At 42.2% G+C, this 14,676-nt stretch overlaps 1 long non-coding RNA gene across 2 annotated transcripts; it reads left to right on the plus strand.

The window, feature by feature from the left end:
* The first annotated feature begins 794 nt into the window (after window positions 1-794).
* On the plus strand, window positions 795-7,605 carry LOC125940141 (uncharacterized). Of its 2 annotated transcripts, none has more exons than XR_007463371.1 (2): window positions 795-818; window positions 4,702-7,605. It is a non-coding gene; the product is annotated as an uncharacterized LOC125940141 (long non-coding RNA). The 2 variants fall into 2 exon arrangements; XR_007463372.1 differs by lacking the exon at window positions 795-818 and adding an exon at window positions 1,810-1,887.
* Window positions 7,606-14,676: the final 7,071 nt, after the last annotated feature.

The raw sequence follows: 14,676 nt of genomic DNA on the forward strand, positions 1-14,676 counted from the left end.
GAAACACACGATTCAGTGAAATGTTACAGTGCATTCTTACGCGCAGCTTACCCAGTATTAGCTGAAAATTATGGACTCGCATAGTAATTTGGCAAGCTGTAAACAACGATTATTTTTCTTCCAGCTGAACCACCAGTGTCATGGACAGCCGGGGATTCTTCATAGAAACAGTTAGGGAAAACCTGCAAAAGTCCCCAGGAAATTTGAAAATGTCAATGTAGTAGACACACAGAAACTCACAAACTCGTGCTCAGCATCGGCATGTCGGAACCACAGAGCCATTGTGGCAGATGCTGCTAACTAAATGACACATTGAAATGTACAAAAGAACAATTGCAAGTGGGTGATCTTGTGTTGAAAGCACACAGCCTTATCGATTGAGCCAGCGCCATGGTTTCCAACAAAGTACTGCCACTCACTAAATATAACTCAAATCCTTCTTACTTGATCCTCCTTGAATTTCTTCTCCTACAGAGGGAACTTCGTGAATGAGCACCGTCTACACATTGTAATATGGTGTAGGCACAATGTGGACGCATAACATGCAATGATGTTGATTTATAGTTTACTGGTACAAACTGGTCCAGGTAAACATGTCTTTTTCTCGCACGTTATTTAACCAAACTGTGGATTTGTGAAATTCGTGACATATGAATGAATTTAATGAATAAATTTTGCAGCTTAATTATGAAATGCCAGCGTGTACACATTTTCAAGATTTCACATAACGTTGAATGTTTTGTAGGGACAACCCAGAACGTGTGTTTCTCAGCACCCAGTCAACTAACTGCCAGAAGTGACTCAAACACAGGCCACCAGTAAGTGGACATCAGTTGCAATTTCACATTATGCAGTCGGCTGCTGGCTTGTACTGAGTTTTTTTTTAATGAGGTGGTGATGTCGTACTGACGTGCATTTTGACCACAGAGGTGCGATTATGTCTCACAGAGGTATATATATTGTTGCCATTCTCTGCGAGGGACGTGTGCTCGTGTTCGTGAAGCATTTGTATTAGGCAGTATTGTCGCCCAATGAGTTACGTATCAACACTCTTAACTCGCCAGTTCCGGTTAGTAGTTGCGAGAAACACGATATATTATGACACTGTAAAATTATGTCATTAATTTGAAGGAAAGTTTTGCAGCAGGAAAAAGGGTTGCTATTCCAAGTAAACATGTCTTTTTCTCACAAGTTATTTAACCAAACTGTGGGTGTGTAAAATTCGTGACATATGAATAATTTTAATTCTGCCTTTAGTAATGCTTCTAAAAGAGACTAGAAATGGCATGTGACTACCTCTCCAATCAGCAGATCATACATATACAGTCATAAGTGGTAGTTTCATGCAGTGTAGCACTCTATATAACCTTTCCTGTCAGCAGCATTCGAACTGGTGACTGTGTTTTCAGAAGGAGAAGTGCACATGGCACTGTATATGTGTGAACTTGGTTTTCTTTGTATGTGTTGTCTCACTGACACAAACAGTGCAAAAATCAGTTGTACCGTGAGGCTGATGATGACTTGTGCTGCTAGAAATGCTGCTTCATATTTTTAGTACTGCACGACATTTAAAGCAAAGCTAGCACATAAAATGATCAAGAAAACTCCACTGATGTTTCAGTAGAATTATCCCTTAGTGTGTGAGAGGTCAGCGGCAGTTAATCATGTTAGTGTTTAAATGGTGTTTTAATTATGTGCATTTGTTCCAACAAAGTTGTCTAGATTACTTTATTGTGCAGTGTACAGCTACGAAAGTGTCAGCAACTACTGAGTTGTTAACATATATATGCATTTATCTCTATGCAGGTGGCACTCAGCTCTACCACTGCACTGTTGCTGAAATTGCCAGCATCAGCGGCTTTGTAACAGCTGTTTCACAGCATCTCGGTATGTGCTAACTTACAGTTATATTAGGATGGGCTAATATTATGGACCACTGCTATTCTGTATTGTGACAGATCCACATGATAATTGATGTAATGGGTACAGTGAAAACCTTTGAATGTTCTTCTACTTGGTGCATAGAAAGGCTCTCCTTTTCATCACTGGAGCAGGGGAGAAGAGCATGCAGGCGCTCCTGAATGTACATATATTCTAAACATGAGAGAGACATATATATATATATATATATATATATATATATATATATATATATATATATATATAAAGTAAAGGCAGGGACGTTACATCTTTCATTTTGAATTTATTTGTGCAGCGCAAGAATACAACACAGTCCACAGAGAAGCACACATGTTAACAGATTTGATACATCAGATGTGCTACTTTACACAAGAAGGGAGGAGAAAGTCAGAAAAAAGAGTGGAGACGAAAAGAAAGCAATCGTGCCAAAAAGCATGAAAAGCATTGTGCAGCCAGAATCATCAGCAGGACATCTAAAAAGTGCAGTGATACAATTACATACAGGGCAACCTTAAGTATTGTTTGTTTCAATCAACCCAGATCACATGCAGCCAGTACTGCAATCAAGTTGTTTCCTTATGTCATATAAGGAAGGGATGTGGGCCCAAAAAACTGTTTAGAGATAAATGATCATGTTCTATGCTAGCCTCTTTGCCCGCTTTTTTTAGATGCGAAGCATCTTATGGTCGGGGATATGTCACTCCCTCCCTCCCTCCCTCCGCTGTGCGGCGTCCACACCCCTACTGCGCATGCGCATCCTCCTCCCTCCTCTCCTCATTGTCTCATCTCCTCTCCTCTCGGCATTCCTCCTCTCCTCTCCGACGCTCCTCTCCTCTCCGGATTGCACAACGAATGGCAACACCTGTGGCTCCACGTGTGATAATGTGAAGCAGCTTAGGTTAGAAGCGTGACGGTAGGTGCCTCAGAGGCACCGGCAACAGTCACCAACGCCGCGCGCGTTCGGTGCGAACGCGGGCAAAACGCCGATGGCGTCGACAACAGTTCTGCGCGTTGCTGGTGCTGCTGCATGTCCAAGTTTGTACAGCTGATAAAACTACCTTGAGACGACCCCATGGCTGCTTCGCATACTACTCAGGGTTCCCCTACGGGAAGATGGTGTAATTTCTTTTATCATATTGTTATCAGCTGCTTATGTTAGGGACAAAAAGTAAGAGCGGGTTCCTGGTTCCCCATTCCACGCAACATGTCTTTGTGATTATACATGTGCATTCAGATGATCCATAGATGAAAAATATTTAGTAGGATCTCGTTACAAGAGAAACTTGGTTGTAAGAGACATTTGAAAATGGTTTGGTTGGTTTTCCAATGTTTGCCACGTTAACAACATTGCATACAAGAGACACCTTTGTTACTAAGCATGACTTTTTAAGTATTCTTCACTATTTCGAAGGGACACAACCCAGACACATTCACTTCGTGCACCTCGTGTGCTCCGAAGGACTTAAAGATCATGCAATCCTCACACAAGTCAATTGCACATGTCGCCTTAAGCATGAATTAGAAAAGGAGGGCAATGAGGACAGTGCAGGGCAGAAAGTGTCGGCAGTTGAAGCTGACGAGCGTCTAAGAGCACCTAAAAGGTATTGCGAGCAACAAGGAGGCTGGCAAAGTGAAGTGTGTAACCTCCAGAAGTTTGGAAGGAAGCTAATACAATGTGCAGTCACAAAAAAAAGTGCTGTGAATGTCTTCTTTAAAGGGCCCCTAAACCACCCAGAGGTCGAAATTTAGTTGCGGTGTTGCAGTTGTACACGATACGGCAACGAACACGTAGCCACGAGAATTTTCCACAATGGTACAGTAATAGCAGAGTTACGTGTGTTTGATGATCGAAAAGTAGTCCCCGCTCATTTCACTCTTTCGTCTGGTACGCGTCGTCTGGACAGTATCGTCTTTTCCTCACCGAGTACACCTCCAAATGTAATGTGACACGCCATCGCCAATGAGCTCTGTTGCTGCCATGCCGGCCTGTCGTCCTGCTAGGGGTGCTGCTAATGACCTCGCCAATACCGTGGAACCGTATGGTGACTCGCTGGGTTGAAGAGCCTCAGCGGGAGACCCTTCTGTCGGTGTTTCTGTTTTTTGCCCCCACTGGCTGCCCACAATGGCACGGCGAGCAACGCGACGAGGAAGAGGAAGCATGTGTAATTGCTTGCAGACCTTGCCGGCAGTCATACACTCTCGTTCGACCAATCGACAGCACCAGAAACTGGTGACGTCATCAGAGACAGCCTGGTGACGTCAGGACGAACTGGGGGGGGAGGGGGGGGGGGGTGCAGGAAAAGTCCGGAGAGGCACATGGGGTGGTTTTCTTCATTTTGTGGCACTCCCGTGGTGCATAGCACTGCCGCCGCATTTGGCATCGTTGATCGTGACGGCATTCTGATTTCGACGCACGTGTTTACTTGAAATGTTTAAAAAATATCGAGAGGTGGTTTAGGGGCCCTTTAAGCCACCCTGATCAATTACCTTCAGATATATCTAAGCATAGTTTAGTGATGATGCATAATAAAGTGATCTAGTCTGGCTCCTCAGTGTTTTTAAAATTTTTGGTTTCAGGAGACATGTTTCCCGTGCCCCTTGAGTATCTCTTCTAATGAGGCTTTACTGTAATGTGAACACACAATTGTGTAACTCGTGCTGCAAGTAATATTCATTAAGCCGGGTCACTGATGTGCAAAGCTTGTGATTAGGTTTTGATGTCCGTATTTTTGAGAGCTATGTTTATTAATTCAGGCTGTGTTTATTGGTCCTTCGATGCAGGAGACAATGCCTACGAAATTATTGGCCCTGATGACGAGAGCCCTCAAGGGGCAAACGACATCTCTGTTGCAGAAGTGAGCCCGATACCACCTTAAGTTACCATGACAGATGACACGGCTGCAATAGATACAGAGACTGCCGTGTCTACTGCAGCTGCAACAGTGTACGAGGCAAGCAGCAGCAGCACGTCAGCATCAGCAGTAGTGTCAGAAGGAACTGAACCAGGCCTGGTAGGGCAACATGTGTGCTACCACTGTGACTTTTTTGTAGTGCATACACCTCATTTGCTCAACATACAAAAGCTTTTCACCACTACTGTGAGCCAGTGTTCTTGTGCAGCGAGAGCAAGACTACGTTTGGTGTTATAACATAGTATAAGCATCACTTTAAAATATGCAAACCTATTACAGTTGTTGCCTCCCCGGCCAGCCCACATAGCAACAACAATGTGGAACGCATGGTGGGACACACCTCTCCCCCATTAGAAGATAGTAGAGAGACTGTCAGTGTTGTTGCTAGATTAACTGGTCATTGTAGCCGCCTAGAAGGACAACACAGGTGTCATAAGATTGTTGTTGTTGTTGTTGAAGAGGTAAAAAAGATGTTTGATGCAGCTGAAGCATTGATATTGAGCAAATCAAAAGCGGCTGCCTGAGAAAGCTTCACTATCAAAATTTGGGTATCTACGTGCCGCCAACTCTGGTAAAGCTCACAGGGAATGCGAAGGCTTATGTTGTAAAGTTAGCAGACCTCCTTCAAAATGTGCTAAGGCACCCAAACATTGTTGACTATGTAAGGAAGCCCTGCAGAATGCAGACTGACTCTGTATTTAGTGACTTCTGGGATAGAACAAGGTTTCATTCACATCCCATTTTTAAAAAAACACAAGAAAATGTTGTTCTTCTCAACCTGTATTATAATAACATAGAACTTGCTAACCCGATTGGTACCAAAATAGGCAAATTGGGCAAGCTCAGTGTATTTTATTTAACAATATTAAACCTGCCACCTTCTCAGCGTTCTAAACTGTCTAGCATCTTTTTGATGCTGGTTGGTTACACAGCTGACCTGAAGAAGCATAATGCCCGGTTAAAATTTTTTAAAGATTTCATTCAAGTGTTGAGAGTGCTCGCCAACGAAGGAATCATCTTTGATACAGACAGAGGCCGTGAAAGGTTTTTTGGTGCTGTGATGACTGTTACAGGACATTCTTTAGCTGCCCACTCAGCAGGTTTTAAAGAATCTTTTGGCCCGACTGTGTTTCGATCTTGTCGAACTTGCCTTGAACCGTCATATAGTTATGCACAACATGTTCGACATGGAGTGTGTAACCTGATTGGAGAGTGAAATCAAGTTGCAAATGCAGGAACTGAAACAAGCAGCATCAGTTTCAAATAGGAAGCAGCTTTCCAAAGAATTTGGGATCAATGGAGAATCAGTGCTGACCTCATTTCCTTTTTTTTTGTTGACAAAAGATATTTTGTATCACCCGATGCATATCCTGCAACCACTCCATGTGACCACTTTCCATGTTATTCTGCATGATACAGCTCAATCTCCAGAAACGAGACCACAACTTGTCTGTAAAAAAGCTTTCACAAAAAATTATTCATAACACTATTAACACAGCAGTATATTTTTTTGTGGGTTTGAGGTTCCTGGACGTTCATTAATGCAAAAAGTGAAAAAAAAGAACAAGTTTTGTACTTGCATCTCTTTAACAAGTGCGAGGGGAACACAACTTTTCTAGTCATACATCTTCATCACACTATCAAGTTTCTAAACGCATTTTATGATTAGTATTACCAGTTACTTATATCCGAGTGCATTGTATGCATGTAGCAGGTGTAAAATCAGGTCAGTTTGATCAGATGCCTTATCTGGAAGAGAGCCCTATATTAAAGAAATTTGAATTAAAATAGGTACGTTAGACACAATCTCTTAGCACTTTATTGCGTGTGGTTTAAGCATTGCTGAATACTTTTCTGGATGGCAGTTTCAACTGGCGCAGCACTGTGCTTTGCCACAGTCACATGTGTCTTCAAAGTGGTGTTTACCTGTTGTGTTGGTCTCTGTGTAGGCATAGAGCAAGCTTTTTATTTATATTTTTTGTTGCATTCACGTGTTTGTACTAAGCTTATATAAGGCAGTTACAAAATGTGTGTCACTATAACAACCTGTTCTTTTGAGCTTACACCTACAAATAATGGTGCTCAGATGGCCGCACTTCTATGTAGGTGCACCGCTAGCTTCGTGCATGTTCTCATGTTTGTATAAAGCTTATACAAGCCAGTTACAAAATGTGTGTCACTAAACACTGTGCTATTCTTTAAAGAACTGCTTGGTTGGTTTTACACTTGTGAATTAGTACTGAGGCAGTGGTATTTCCATGTAGGCCCACTGCAAGCTTTGTGTGTGTTCACGTGTTTGTACTATGCTTTTACAAGGGAGTTGCAACATGTACGTCACTAAGTGCTGTGATATTTTTTAAAGAACTGCTTTGTTGGTTTTACACCTGTGAGTAATAGTACTCAGGTGGCACTGTGTAATCATGTGTAGGTACACAGGGACCATTTGTGCACATTGTGCTCATGTAAAGCAGTTACAAAGTGTATGTCACTAATCACTGTGATATTTGTTGAACAATTACTGTGATCGTTTTACACCTGTGAATAATAGTGGTCAGGAGACAGTACTTGTGATGTATAGTTGAATTTATACAGTGCCAAGACATGGGCTGTATACGTACCAAAAGAAATGCATGTCATTATATTGTTGTGATGATTATTACTGTTTGGATTTTATTAAATTGTTTCTTGTGTCCATTGAGGTATGGCAATTTGTCATGCAACCAAACTGAGGACCTGAATGTGTGCATACAAATAAACAGCTAATTCAAGAGTATACTGCTCTTATTCTGCTAAACCACTTCAACAAATCTTGTAATACAATGCTGGACAAATAACAGAGCTGACTGGGATGTACAGAAAGATTTCTGCACTGGCTGAAGGACTGCCCCGCACTGGAGTTGGTAATGTTGCTATATTGGAGTAAAACAGAAAGCACACTTGTATTAAAAATGCAACAGTCATGTGCAGAAACATAAGCCAGACGAGCAGATGTGGCACTTTATTTCAGGGTCCTCCATGCCTACTACTGCATTTCTAGTCTTCCTGTGCTCTACGTATAAGTCCCTGTTCAGCCAAGCTTTCTACTCCATGACAGTTGTTCTACAGGGTTCGTAGAAATATTAACGGAAAAAGTTCAAGGGTTCTCAAGGACTTTCGAGGCCTCAACATAGTAGCTTCAAGGACCTTATGCAGTGTGTTTAGTAGCTTGGACAGGCAATAACTTGTTCAACAACGACATCGTTAATTCTAATGCAAACAAAAAAAAAAAACCAAATAGCATTTCACTGATTTCAAACATTTGAAACACTGCTAATTTGCCTTTCACAACCCATCCCTAACACACACAGTGCCATAACGCACACACAAGGAGGCATTTCAAGAAATTGGTCAAAGTTTTTCTGAAATAGTGCAATTAACTGCTTGGAACTGCAACATTTGCAGTTTTTGAATACTGTTAGATTTGAGAGTGTATGTGATGTCATTTGTTGGCTCAGCTTTTCACCATTAAGTAAGCAATAGTCATTTCTAGTTTCTTTTTATTGTGTCTGTAGCTCTCGATTTACTCAACACGGCTTCTCTTCGAATGCCTCAACTGTTGAGCTTTCTGCTTCTTCTGTTCCTCCAAGTACACTTGTTACTGGTTCCATGTGCCTAAAACTTGTATCCGCAGCTGCTTTGTAATTTCAGCTTTAAAGATTTCACCTTCCTTCTATTAGCTCCACATACAATTATCTAAGACACACTCTCACGTGTCACAGAGGGGAAAAAAATGCTTGGCAATGTCTGCTAAGTCTAGCCAAGTGTACAAATGTAAGGACTTTCCATTACTTCAAACGCCTCGAAAATGGCATTTTGGAAATAAAGGGTTTTCAAAGATCGCTACAAACCCAGGATTCTAGCACCTAAATAATTTCACAAGCTTATTTTGGCGAGGAATTCAGAAATTCATGCTTTTTAACACTGCACTATCTCTGTACATTAAAGCTATGAGAGCTCAACCATTTTGGAGTAAAGAAAAATACTGAAAGCCTTCAATACCACTTTTTTTTTTATGGAGCTTCGTCTTGCCTAGTTAAGTTTACAAATGTGCCTGGTTTTGGTGGGCGTTTCTTCGATATTTTCTGTGAGACGCAGATGACTAAACGTGCACAACTCAGGGAAACGCACTGTGCCATTGACACTGAGAGGAAATGGGGAAAAGAAAGTTAACCCCCCATGCCCCGAAATTTTCGTGCACCTATAGCTGTGGTGTGCATGTATCGTGGAAGAAGAAACAGTGCAAACACAAGGATGACGAAAAAGCGTGAACCACACCAGCGCTTCGTGGTGTGGTCCACGTTTTTTCATCGTCCTTGTTTTGCGCTGTTTCTTCTTCCACAATGCTCGTCTAACTAGCCGGCAAGTCCATCCTGTGCATGTATGTTGAACACACGCATGAGTGTAGATGGTCTTCGAAGCTTTCAGAACGAGCGCTGCCACAGTGCACGAGCAGTGCATGCGCAACAAGTGGACACATTAGCAATTTAAACATTCGTGCCAATGCATGTGACGCGGCTATCGGCATACGCAGTTTCCAATTGCTGGAATGCATGCGCTCCAAAACACTAACGACCTGCTGCTAATTCAGGACGACAGCTTAAAGCGGAATGAACCAAACTGTAAACCAATGCACTTGAAAAGAACGCATACACAGTATAGTGTGAAGCACATCGAAATGCCTTCGTGACACTGGTACTGGCGTCGCAGTTGACCATATACGAAAGAAACTGGCGGAAAATTTTTAAAAAAAAAATGCTCACAAGTACGCACTTGAATTAAATTCACATACATGGATGGTTGGCGCGATACATCATATCAGTGTATTTTCGGCGAAGATATAATGCATGGACTGGAGAAGCACTCGATCGTGAGCCAGAACGGCACATCTGTTATTTTCCAGCGGTGACGACTAGCCATGAAGAATAGTTCTCACGTTGTCGTCTAAGTCGTCGACGTTGTCTTCCTTCGTTAGCCATTGTGTCATGTAGTAGTGGCGGTGAAGAAAACAGTCGTAAAACTGTGTATGACGAAACTGATTCTTTATTGGGCGAACCTTAGCCCACAAAAGCAAGCTACACTCGTAGCACAACGATAGCGGTGAACACAGTCGGCGATTGTCGAAATCTGATCAGCGGCAAAACGCGTCGGCTTTTATACATGAGTGATCGAAGGTTCCAGAGTATAATCTCTGGTGACCGCGAGTCTTCCAGAAAGTACTAGACAATTCGCGTCGCTCATACAATCAGATTACATAAGCATCGGTGACAACAGCCAACAGATAAAAGCATCGATAACGTTCTAGAAACTTCCAATACATGCAGGCGCGCCTGTGCCTAGCGATGACGTTTAACATTTGTTAGCCGGTGAAAGATAAACATGTACACGTGTCAGTAGCAAGGAATGCAAATTATGCAAACGCAAACATATTCTGATACTCAACAGCACAGCACTGCAAAGAAACATCACGCACCGCTGCCGATTCCTCAAATACATTTGGTAGCTATGTACGCCCGTAAAAGAACACCTCCGAGCGTAGTGGCGCTGTGGTGTAATCATTAGGATGTGTGCTTTGGGATTGTACAAATACCAGCGTATGCGGGTTCGATTCCGGTGTACTGTACAGTATTGTTAAATCTTGACGAGTGTGTAATTTGCCTTGATGATTGTGTTTCTAATTATGCTATGTGACTCCTGATTGTGAAACTTACCAGGATAATTGTGGATGAAGTGTAAATTCGCTTTTTTTTCCCCGCAAGTGGCGTTCGGGACGCATACACATAAGGCCGCCTTCAGAGCAGTCACGCCTATGGTAGGCTGCAAATAGCCAGGAAAAATTTGACTTAAAATCCTGCATAACTGTGCTCACGCCTATTCTGAAGGCCGCTTGGAATTGGGCCGCCTGAAACTTGAGCCACTTGAAAATGGGCCGCTGTCTCTGGGGGGCCGCCCGTGGAGCCGCTTAGCGAACGGCATATGAGCGGCTGTAATGTGATCTGATTTCCTGCCTGAACGCGTAGATTCTAGCCAGGACTTGGCTAAGAGTGTATGCTTCCCAGTATTCCGATATAGCTGTAGGTTACAACAGATTTATATTTCGGGGAAAAGGAGGTGGGTCATGGTAAATGCAATGTGCGAAAAAACTTTTGCGTTCTTGGTCCAGTTAGGATTGCGTTGCAAATAATTACGGAGCCGTTGTTTTTCCCCCTATCTTTATTCGTCATAAGGCATTCCTAGTTGGTTTCATCGATGTCCTCGGTGAACTAAACAAGACACTTTGTTTAAATTTGCTGAAAAATAAAGGGCGCGGTATGGGCACTATGTAAGTAAACTTGAAAGACAGGGGACTAGTTGTGAAACTTGCAGTAAATTACGCAAGCACGCGTAATGAATTTGTTTTGCGAACAAAGCAGAATTTATCCTGCTGTGCAGGGAGAACTGTGAACTCAACCGATATATCAAATCTAGCAAAATTTGAGTGGGTGTGGGACGGAGGAGAGAAGGGAGATAAATGGTAAATGTTATGGCGAAGTAAGATTTGTTAAGGAAGTACTGGCTTTTTGAAAATTTCTAACAAGAAGTGCTCAAAAGCATTACATGCGGGCAAGGTTTCAAACAGAACAGTCATATACGGGCAACTTTTTAAACTATACAGTATATTTGCAGGTAACTGGAACTTTTATTCAAACTGATCAAAAGAAATAGCTTCGCTGGACATTTTGTTGTAATTCTGCAAGGTTGCACACATCTGCTGTCTTTCAAATGCGAAGCATTGCTTGGCGAACATTTGCCATTTTAACAGTATCTATCTAGCCGCCTACGTCTTGGTGCTCTTATGGTCATTTCATTAACTTGGTAGGTACCAAAATTGGCATAGTATGACAAGAGTGCATGACGAACATAAATGATAGGTCATGACATGAATATGATGCAGTGGCGCACCGACGGGAGGGGGGGATTCGGGGGTTGTAACCCCCCCCTGAGGCCGACTTATCTCCCCCCCCCCCTTTTTGTTTAACCCCTTTTCTTTCCTTACGCATTTGAGTACTGCAACTAAGATGTAAGACGCGCAATCGTCTGCACACTCTCAAAAAGCGCATTTTTTTGACAATTTCCCGTGAATAAATCAAAATTAGTGCTGTTTAGATGGTATTGGCAAACTGTCAACCCCCCCCCCCCCCCCTGGCAGAGATCCTGGGTGCACTACTGATATGATGACGTGTTATGTAGGTCATGAAACAGCCACCTACGTATTGGTGCTCTCATGGTCGTTTCGTTAACTTGATACGTAACTAGAATGCGTTCGGACATGGGTACTAAGTGAAGGAAACACTTAAGGATGATGGGAGAAGTCATAGTCGTCACCATGACTCAGCGAAAATGACAACTCCGCTAAAAATTTAACACTAAAAAAATACTGAAATGGGTTTGGACGTGAGTACTAAGTAAAGGAAATGCCAAAGGATGGTGGTAGAAGCCATAGCCATGAGCATGACTACGCAAAAATGGCAATGACTCAGCGAAAAAAGATTGACGCTCAAAAACCACTGACATGGGTTCTGACGTCGGTACTAAGTGAAGGAAACACTAAAGGATGATGGTGGAAGTCATAGTCATCAGCATGACTCAGTGAAAATGACAACTCCGCAAAAAATTTAACACTAAAAAAATACTGAAATGGGTTCAGACGTGAGTACTAAGTGAAGGAAATACCAAAGGATGGTGGTAGAAGCCATAGTCATGAGCATGACTGCGCAAAAATGACAATGACTCAGCGAAAAAAGATTGACGCTCAAAACCACTGACATGGGTTCTGACAGTCGGTACTAAGTGAAGGAAACACTAAAGGATGATGGTGGAAGTCATAGTCATCAGCATGTCTCAGCAAAAATGACAGACTCGGCGAAAAAAAATTAGCACTCAAAAACCTCTGAAATGAGTTTGGACATAAATGATAAGTTATGACATGAATGTCATGACATGCCTGCCATGTAGGTCATGAAACAGCCGTCTGTGCCTCGGTGCTCCCATGGTCGTTTTATTAACTTGGTAGGCTCCCCGCAAGCTACTTCACATAACATCGAATTCCCACAGGGCGTTGGATCTGCCAGCTTTTCTTTTTCGTGTGAATATTGCACGTCACTTATGTTGATTGTACTTCATTGTGTATAACCTCGACAATACTATTACCTTAATTAGCGATACATTCGTGCTGTAGGCTTAAACAGCAGGTACAATTCTTTGTTTAATAAGTAAAATTGTCTGTAACAAATGTGCATTTTTTATGTGCGCTGCACGACCCGCCGTGGTTTCTTAGTGGCTGTTGGGCTGCTGAGGGTGAGGTCGCGGTATCAAAACCCGGCCACGGCGGCCGCATTTCGATGGGGGCGAAATGTTAATGCACCCATGTACTTAGATTTAGGTGCACGTTCGAAAACCACAGGTGGTCCAAATTATTCCGGAGTCCCCACTACGGCGTGTCTCATAATCAGATCGTGGTTTTGGCACGTAAAGCGCCATAATTACGTGTGCTGCACTGCTGCTCCTGGGCAGGACCAGGGACCTCTGGGCACTGACTGCCTTTTGTCCCTGTATTATATATAGATTCAATATTGTGTCAAGCAGTAAATGCAGATTGAAATAACTTTTTGGGCCTCCATTGTTCACCATGTGTGATTGATAAAGAAGTCTATGTTTGTTAAACATAAAACAACTGACAGACGCATTTCCAGGCTTTCTCGCTTAGTGTAATATTAATTCTATATATATATATATATATATATATATATATATATATATATATATATAATGACACATCAATTCAGTGCATTTTCGTGTGTTGTGCGGTTCCCGTTCGCTTGCGCTTTTTTTTTTTGCGAGACGAAGACAATGAAGAAGACGTGCTGCTCGATCGGAGCTGTTCTGCTGTGTTGCCCGCTGTTGCTTGTCCTGTTATTGCGGTGACAATATATATATATTTATATATATATATATAATAGAGGGAGAGAGATAGAGTCAGATCGTTTGCGGCTTGCCTCCTACTGGATGGTGCTCCATTGAGTCAATTTGAGACTGACTTTCGACCGAAGTTTGACTAGCTGTCTAATTTCTTACATTTTGGACACCGCCTGCGCAAGGGTCCGTATTTACTGTACAGTATTTGGCAACACTCCACATTACTGTACAGGGCTGTACATGAACTCAACAAAACATGTGGAGGCTTCAGTCCCAGTTGAACGCCCATTAAACCACCTTGCTTGCACAAAGAAGCTGATCAAATGCAATAATCAAGTATGAGGAATATTCTGCATGCACCGTGACCTAACAACCATTGCTTTGCGAGCCTAAAGAATGTTGTAAAAAAGCAAATGCGATGCCTGCTGCAATGAGTAATGACAAATGCTCTATGTACAATATAGGAACTTACCCATTTTCCCATTTGCGAAGCTACTGCTTTCCCATATAGCATGAACATCACTATGGCTAGTAGATGCCAACAAATTTTCAAATAATTTTTTTGCGTGATCTAACTTACAAAAGCTTGGAACTGGGAACCAGGTGCATATTTTGTGTATTTCAGATAATGTTGCTGTAAGTACTTATACTAAAAATAGCTAATTATTACTTTCATTCGTGTTCCTTGAAGTGCTTCTTTAAAGTTTCATGTAAGAATCCTCAAAAGTTATCTGAGCATTTATTACTTATATACATCCTTTGAAAACATCAGTGATCAGGCAATAATTTTATCTATAGGAGTATACGTTGCGATTACTACGTCTTGAAATACAATGTTGAAACATTCAAGCAC

Source organism: Dermacentor silvarum, chromosome 9 (assembly GCF_013339745.2).
Source record: "Dermacentor silvarum isolate Dsil-2018 chromosome 9, BIME_Dsil_1.4, whole genome shotgun sequence".
Classification (NCBI taxonomy): Eukaryota; Metazoa; Arthropoda; class Arachnida; order Ixodida; family Ixodidae; genus Dermacentor; species Dermacentor silvarum.